The following is a 9,405-nucleotide window of genomic DNA, read 5'->3' on the forward strand; positions in this document are numbered from 1 at the left end:
CAGTTTGGTGGTGTGTTCCTATAACCTAGCACTTCTAAGATGGGATGGGAAGCTGAGGCAGGAGAATCACCTGGAAGCTCACGGGCTAGCTATCCTGGAGTACACAGCAGCTGAAACTAGAGAAGGCTTGCCTCAGCAAGGTGGAAGGCCAGACCAACTCCCCAGAGTTGTCTCTGACCCGTAACAGGTGCCTGTCACACACATCTCTCACACACACACACACACACACACACACACACACACACACACACACACACACGATTGTGTAATCAATACATTTATTTTAAATTAAATTATAAGTCAATAAACTACTTTCAATTTGGGGAGGGAACAATTAGAACAATAAGGCTAGTATTAAAGTAAGCTTTTCAAGGACTCAAATGTAACAAAATAGCCAATGAAAATGTAGCAAAGAATTTAACTCACTAGCAGCCATGAGAACAGTGAAGTTGCTGTAAAGGGAGCCTGCCAGGCTCGGTGCATATTCACAAAGACCAGTGCAATTTTTACTTGTCATTGAGTTTTCTCTAGCAGAATAGTTCCTTTTTTCAGAATTTACATCTGTAATTAGCAAGTATCTACAAATAAAAAATATAACTTTTATAAACCCAGAGTTTGAGTCTTTCCTTATAGTAGATATTAAGAAATGCATTTTCCCTAGAGAGTTTGTACCTTAGAGTAATAAAATCATCACTTAGAAAGACATGCTTTCCCTCCTTGGATCAAGTGTTATTTAAAAATACCAAGTAGGTACCATGCTGAGTTCACTTGGTTTCTCAAGAAAATCCTTATTAAACACCTACTGGGTGCCAAACACTGCCCTGCTGCTGAGCACTGCAGCATGTCGGCACTCTAAGCGTCTCTCCTCACATTGTTGTCTAAGCTAGCTCCACACTGTCTGGACTGAGGTTGTTCTACCTGGGTTTGCCTTCCCTTTCTATCAGGTGCTGTCAGGAGCCACCTAGGATAGGCTAAAGGCGTGCAGGTGACTTTTCTGGAGATGGCCCACCATTTTTGCATGGCTGTGATGGGTAAGCTCTGAGTTGCAGGGCCTTGAGAAATTTCATCTCAGGATTGCTTCTTGCAGCTGAAATGCCTTTTCCTATCACTATTACATAGTGTAATGATTCCTGGCATTAGCCCACCCTGTTGAGCAGATTTTCTGCAGATCGACATAAAGATAAACTTTCATGAATTAATGCTGCTTAGATGAATTTATGATTTCACAGAATTACTGATTTGATTTAAACAATTTTAGAAAGAAAGTTTTCAGATGGTTTTCGTCGTTTTGCCAAAAAGATGTAATAAAGGTAGACTCAAGAATAGAATTCACCCCTCCTCAGAGAATAGTAAGTAAAGGCTGCATAATAAGCCAAGCAATAAGCTTTCATAATCACACTAAGAAGAGATATAGGCTTGGGACAAATATGTGTTCAAGGAAAAACATTCAGGACCAAGGATGAAGCCACAGGTGTGCACTCACTATGATAAGGCAAGGCCGTGTGAAAACTCTTGCTTTGGACTTATGTGCTTATAGAATGAAACACTGCTTTGAACTTGTTACGGGTTCTTCTCTGTAATTCCCCTTCTGTGTAACATTTTATCTCTGAGGTAATTCTTCCTTACATAGAGAACTTTTTGTTTAAAAGGCTATAAAAATTGTTAATAGCAATAAAGAAAGGTGGTGTGGCCATTTCTGCTACATCTAGAATGTGTGTACGTGCGAGCGTCTATGTGTGTGTTTGAATGTGTTCCTTGTTTTCCTTCTCTTTTCTCTCTACTTCACAGAGAATAAACTCCAGGCTTTTCACCTGGCCTGCAAGAGACTCCTGGGCAAAAGAGAAAGGAACTCTAACAATGAATCCTTTACTTAATTCCCTGATGCCACACAGCAGGAGTTAATTACCTGAAACCTTAGGATAGTAAAGAGTTTTTTAAAAGGTAAATATTACCAAAAGTAAGCAATTGCACCCCCCAAATCACAACCTCTGCCACCACAACCTCCAACACCCCCATCTCTGCCTTCCCTGGGAAACCCCATGAAGCCCGGAAGGTCACCCACAAGGTGCTAAGTGTGTGATCCCAGCAAGCCATTTTCCCCTCTGGGTGCCTCGGTTTCCTCACCTGACATAGGAAATCATCAACATTTCAGCAAACACTTCCTCCCTTCACCTTCCCTTGAGAAGGGTTCACTTTAATATTCCTGGAGTTGCTTCAGTAATGGGATGTGAGCAGAGGTAACACAGGTTCCAGATGACTTCGTATGTTGGAGCTTGTCTCCTGTGCTTTAGGGGAGAACATTCTCAAGTAGCCTGCTGCTACAGGGAACCAATCTCTTATCCCCTTTCCCACTCCCACCAAACCTCTGGTCTTCCCGGTAAGGTCTCTCCAACTTTCACCTCTCCCTCCAACCCCAAACTGTACCCCACCCCCCATTGGCCTTAATTAGGATTGTTTGCTTGGGCATGAGTGAAAGGCTATTTAATCCAGTAAGGACAATTTAGCAGAGATAATCCACTAAAAAACATGAGTCCCCCCCCAGCTCCCTCCAGCAACTATTAACTGCCTAACAGTCCTCAGGGAGGTGTGGAGCTCTGCAAGTCCCACCCTTATTAATGATGGCTGTTGGTGAGCCTACACTCTGCAGATAATCACTACTGCTGTGAACGTGTGAGTACGACAGTCATTTCGTGTCCAGAAGACAGTGTTTTATAGCATTGCTTCCATTCCTATTTCTTTTAATGTTCTTTTAGCCCCATCTTTCAGTGTTTTCTGAGCCTGGGGTTGGAGGTTGGGAGTTGGCATAGATGTTTACAGTATTAGGCATGAATTCCCTCTGGTGGAGCAGGCCTGGGAGCCAATCGGAAAGCAGTGGGTTATCCTCATAACAGCCATGCTGCTGCTGTACCAGTGGGCATATCCAGCCTGGTGGGTTTGTAATGGAGTTCATAGAGTTCATAGATAGGTAAGACCGTCAATCACTTTTCTCCCTAGCAGCCTTCATAACACCTTTCAGAGCCATAAAAAATGGGGCACTGGGAGGAAGTGTTTGGCTCAGTTCCAGCTATTTACGTCCTGCAACCAAAGTACTTATGTCTTCTCCAATAGCATCTTGTTGGCAAGTTTCAGTGAGCAATCCATGTCCTGTGTGGATTGATGTCTATATGCAGGTGAGGGCAGGTACAAGATAAGGCAAGGCCTGTGATTGGGAAATGGAAAAGAAAGGCAGGGGCAGAGTTTTCGAAAGGTGGGGTGGAGAGAGAGGAGGAGAAGGAAGAGAAAATGGAGAAGAAGAATAACCCACCCCGTGTGGCTTTAAATAGCCACAGGTATCTATGAATATCTTATAAGGAATGGATAATTACAGGACAATTTGTTTTATCTAGGTGGGCAATTTATATCAATATCAATTGGCTCTGAGTTTATTGTGTGGATCTTTTGTGGTGTGGAAATTTACTGATATAAATCTGATTGATAAACTACAAGCTTCTAGATTTTTGATTTTACCAGGTTGCTGGGAATATTAACAGAGTCTATAGCAAGAGAGCCTTGAGGCAGGTGGCCACTGCATGGGGCTAGCCTGCTGGGGACAGAGAGTTTTAGGAGGTAGTGTGGCCTGCTACATGGTGCCCCATACCATATTTTTATTATTTACCACAGCAGTCCTATCTTACCCACCTCTACTTTTATATCACTTCTGTTCTACTACTTTCTCCTTCCCTTAAGACCCCTTATCCCCACTCCCCACCACCAACACGGGCCCTACTGACACTCCAAATTAAACACACAAGCCTAAAATTCAAGGTTGGGATCTACTCATTGGTCAATATGTGTTGAGTAATCTCCACGAATGCGTGGGTGACCTAGGCTTTCCCTCATTGACTTGTAGACGTCCTATTGCTGTGAGTAGATATAATATAAAGAATTACTTCAATTTTTTTATATTTCTTAAACTTGCTTTATGTCCTAGCATATTATCTACTTTAGAGAAAGTTCCACGTGGTGCTGAGAAAATTGTGTTTCTGTAGCATCTAGATGGGATATTTTGTAGATCTCTGTTAAGCTCACTTGGTCTGTGATGCCATTTAAAATGCAAGTATTTCTCCCTTTCATGATTTTGATCATTTTGTTGTTGTTTTGTTTTATTTGGTTGGGATGTCCTGTCAGTTGGTGAATGGTGTATTAAATTCACATGCTACTGTTATGCTGGGTTTAATATGTAACTTTGCATCCAGTAGTACTATTTTTTAACATTGGGTGCATCTGTGATCAGGGGGCCTTTATGTTTAGAATTGTAATGTCTTCTTGGTGCAGTTCCCATGATCAATATGAAGAGCAACTTCTCTTACTATGTTTGAAGTCTGTTTTGTCAAAAATTAGAAGAGCAAAACTGCTTGTTTCCTGAGTTTATTTGCTAAAACAACTCTTTTTGTTTGGTAGTAGGGTACATTCTTTGGAGGCTACAAATGGATGTTCTGTTTACCCTACTAGTCTGTGTGCTTTGCTTTGAGAAACTAAGACCCTTGATAGTCAGAGCAATTATTGAAAGGTATGAACTGATTCTTGCCATTTTGCTGAGTTTGTGGTTGGTTCTTCCCTCTTCCTCTCTTGCTTACAAATTATTCCAACATGGTCTGTTCTTTTCTCTGGCCTTATGGGTGGATTTGCCTTTCTCATGAATACAGATAATCCCTTCAAGTACAAATATTTTCTGTAGGTTGGCTATAATTCCTTTGACCTATTTTTTCACAGAAAATTTTTGCTTCTCCTTCAAGTATGACATGTAGCTTTGCTAGATAGTAGTCTGGGTTCTAGCCTGGGTTTGCCATTGTTATCTTCCTGAACGTGAAGCACATTCTTCTAAGGCCTTTCTGGCTTTTTCACCTAACAAGTCTACTGTCATTCTCATGAACTTGCCTTTATATGTGGCTTGGACTTTCTCCCTTGCCACTTTCAATATACCTTCTTTGTTCTTTTGTTTTGCTTTTATATTCAGTGGTTTGGTTCTACTAGGGTGAAGGAGGTTCTTTTCTAGTCTTGTCTGTTTGGTGTTCTAAAAGCTTCCTCTATTTGGTTTGGCATCTTTACTATCTCTTAAGAAATACACTATTATGATTCTTTAGAAAATGATTTCTATGCCTGTAGAGTGAGACTCCCTTCTATCTTCATGCCTGTTATCTTTACTTGGTATTTTCAGTGTCGTGTGTATCTTAGAATTCCTGCTTATACCCTCTTATTATTTTATCTGTATCCTAGCTGGATTGTTCCAGCTCCTCCACCTTGTCAAGTTCAGCTGTTCTGTCCTCTCCTTAACCATCCTGTTGCTCAGAGTTTCCATGATGTTTTTTATTTGGCCTACTGTGTTTTTCACTTCTAGTATTTCAGTTTGTTTTTCTTCAGTATTTCCTTCTCTTTGTTGAATTCCCTTTCATAGATTGTGTTGCCATAATCATGTCTTTCAGCTCTGTGTGTTCCTAACTGGGAGCTTATTTGCTTCTTCGATTTCTTTAGAGTTCTCCATCTGGGATTTCATCTAACTTACACTAACTGGATGCCATTGCTGTAGGATCAGTCAAGTTCTGCAGGAGCTATGTTGCCTCAGTTTTTCATGTTTCTTCATTAGGGATTTTTGTTGTTGTTGCTTGGTCTTTTCTGTAGTCAGATGTATCCTTTCAGTTGAAGGAGTTACAATACTCAAGTTGGTCTTGGATATGGTGGAATTGAGATGCTTAGTTCATGAAATGCTGAATCTAAATAACACATGGGCAATTTTTCTAGAAATTCCTGAGTGCTCTGGGGTTGTATCATCTTGAGTATGCAGTAGTGATGGGTGAAAGTGTCCATTTTCTCAGCCATGTGAAGTTTCCTCCTCCACAGTGAAACCACACGTACAGATTGGGTTACAAAGGTTATAAAGCTAGGAGGGTGTGGTTCTCTTGCCTCCTTGGTTCAAAACATCAAAATGCCTATCGTGGAATCTATATCATTCTCTGACTGGAATATTAACTGTAAGAACAAGCACAGTAATTATATTAGCCAAATGATGCCAGTGACCCCTTTGACTTCAATTACCAATAAAGATAAACAATAAAGGACAATGTGGTGTGTACTTGGATTTTAGTGACTAAGGTTACATGTTGGATGGGGGAGGACAGGGACACAGATCAACTTTGAGAAAATCAAAACAGAAAGATAGCTGGGTAGAGAAAGCCAGGAAAATGATAGAATCCACAGATTTTAAAAAATAGTTGAAGCTGTAGACAGATGTGATTAAGGAGTAAAAGGAGAAGGGAAAAGAATGAAGGAAAGAAAAAGACTCAACAATGGATGGAAATATATGAGATATGAGTGAACAATATAGTAGAGAAGGCCTGAGTAGAACAGATAGAAAAGCATAAATGGCCATCCTAGAACCTACTGGAGCAAGGCAGGAACAAGTGTTGCAAACTGCTGTGGCACATAGGTATATATATGCCAGAGAGATTAGCAGAGATCAAGGAATTAAAAGGGTACTTATGGAGTGAATTAATGAACTTCACTGAGTTCAGAGGCGAAGTTCTAAGATCTCATTGCTGCTAGGGGTGGCAGAGGACGAGAGTAGGAGTCCTTGGTCTACACAGGATCCATGTTTTGTGTGGTTTCAAGTCCTTTCCTGCTGGTGTACTTGAACCCCTGCACTGCACCTTGACTCTTTATCCCTCAGGTCCAGAATATGTAAGAACCATCATTCCTCCAGCCCAGGTTACACTGTTCTTACCCAGCCATCTTGATTCAACCAGTTTGGAGCTGATTTGAGATGACCTGCAGCTAGACCCCCAATTCTTATCGCTCCCACCTGCTTCCCCTGCAGAGATCTCCCTGATTGATGAGTTCATCTGCAGACCTTGTCTCTTGGAGGAAATGAGCACACTGCGTACTATCTTGACTGTTTTCTTTGACAAGGTAATCTGCTGTCTCACCCAGGAGTCCCACTCTCTGTTTCTTGACTCCCACTCCAAGTTTTAATGGAACTCACGGTTGCCCAGACTACACAATTCATTTCCAAGTTTCTCTTGGAACTAGTGGGAAGTGAAAGTCATTGAGAGGTGCAACATTTGTGCCTGACTCCTTAGCATTGGCTCTCCTTTCCACATCTCTTTCCAATCTGCCAGCAAGAATACAGCTATGGAATGCTGAGCCACATTCAATCATGCAAGACACACATCAAGCATATGGAAAGATGCTGTAGCTTCCTTACGAAAGAAAAGGATAAATGCAAACTGTAGTACAAATATTATGATTTTATTTTTTAAAAGTTTCTTACTCTTTGAGTTTCACCCAATAGGTTCTTTTCATATTCATCCCCTCCCCTAACAGTTCCAATATCTACTTCCCCGTTCTTTACCTCACAGGGCAGATTCGTGCCCCCATTTTCTTGGACGTGTGGTCTTACACTTACGCATGGTTGACTTAGCTAGGGCAGCACTCCAACAGAAAAGTGACAATTGACAGTCGTTCCATGGGTAAGGATGGCACTTATCCCCAACTCCCCATCTTGTGCTGGATTTGATCTGACTTGGGCTTGCGTAGGCTGTGTACATGCTGCTGAGAGCTCTCGGAGCTTTTATGTGCAGTTGCCCTGCTGTGCCCAGGAGATACTGTTCCCTCTGGCCATGCAGCACCTCGGGCTCTTATACTCCTTCCACTTCCTCTTCTGCAGTGATCCCCGCCCCTTGGGATGAGAGGGTACAGCTTATATGTTCCACTTAGGGCTGAGCATTCTGTAGTGTCTTGTTCTCTACACCTTGGCCAGTTGTGTGCCTGTGTTCAACACCATCCGCTAAAAGAAAGTAGCATCTCACATAAGGACCAAGAGAAACTCTTAGCTTTATAATTTACACGTTAGGGCAAGAGTACCACACCTCCCTAGCTCCATGGCCTGTGTAACCAATCTGTGTGTGTGTTGTTTCACTGTGGAGGAGGAAACTTTTCACGATGCTAAGGATATGGGCACTGATACCCATCACCTCTTCATACTCAAGGTGATATAACCCCAGAGTACTCAGGAATTTCTAGAAAAGTTACCCATGTGTTAACTTTGACACAGTGAATTTTCTTCTAGAAAACTGTACACAAGGTCAGTCTCTACATCACATGCTGTCAAACTTGAGCAGCCAAATGTGCAACAATGGAGGTTGGTTGAAGTGTGAGATAAGGTGTGTAAGGTGTGTAACAATGGAGTCACATAAGGCTGTACAAAAGAACAAGGATGGTGTTGCTTCCTGGAGTGCTTTTTGACAGCCAGAAATGAGAGGTATAGTAGCTTCCATCCGTGAAAGCAGAAGATTGTAATATTGCACTTGCCTATATATTGTTTTAATAAACACAATAGAATAACCCCCAAACTACAATATAAAAGTGTTTACACATGGGACAGGAAGAAGACATACTTCCTATACATGACTTGAATGCATGTAAGTATACAAAAGTTTAAACTTGAATCAAAATCTATAAAAATCAAAAGTGAATGGAACCAATGCATTCACTGTGTGTTGTCAGTGGGAAATCAGAATGATTTCGGGTGACTTTAAAGTAGCAATTAGATAGATAGCATGTCCCTGGTGTAAATCTGACGAGATCGGGCGCGTTCAGGGTGGTATGGCCGTAGACCCCTGGTGTAAATCTAACCTAATGGCAAACAGAACTGCACACACACAAGTTACATACTATCTTGAAGGGGTTTTCCATCATTGTGCCGTGGTGGATCATGTTGGAAGGCTGTCTGTGCATCATGAACACAAAGCTGTCACAGGCTGGATTCTCTGGCACTCACAGTCATTTGTAAAGGAGTGCTCTTCAGGGACTGAGGACCAGGTAGAGGCACATGTTGGATAGTCAGGCAGTTGCAAGAAGAGTCCTACTCTAGCCCACAAGGAGCTCTTCCAACAGAGGCCAGGGAACCCCACCTTCAGTGGTCCACGGCCTCAGGTAATTTGAGCTCACCTGGACTGGAAGGTACACATTGGCCTGGAAAGGCCCTTTATAGTAGTATCATGGCCCAGGGCAGGCGTCAGCTATGGCACACATGCCAGCAACACTTTTAATTGGTGGGAATACCTTGATATTACCTGAGGATGGGGAAGGAGCTTCTACACAAAAGCAAATGAATTGAAAATTGTAATTGAATTGAGATTCCACCTCGTTTCGGTCAGAACAACCAGAATCAAGAAGACAAAGGTAGAGAGATTGCAGTGGACCTGAGTTTGGTACCCAGAACCTACATCCAGTGGCTCACAACTCTCTGAAACTCTAGCTTCAGTTGTAGCCTCTGTGGACACCTGCATGCACATAGTACACATACAAATGAGCAGGCACACGCACATAAATGTAAATTGTTTTTAATGTTTGCAAGGATGGTACTAGGAT

The sequence above is a fragment of the Rattus norvegicus genome, chromosome 6 (assembly GCF_036323735.1).
Source record: "Rattus norvegicus strain BN/NHsdMcwi chromosome 6, GRCr8, whole genome shotgun sequence".
Lineage (NCBI taxonomy): Eukaryota > Metazoa > Chordata > Mammalia > Rodentia > Muridae > Rattus > Rattus norvegicus.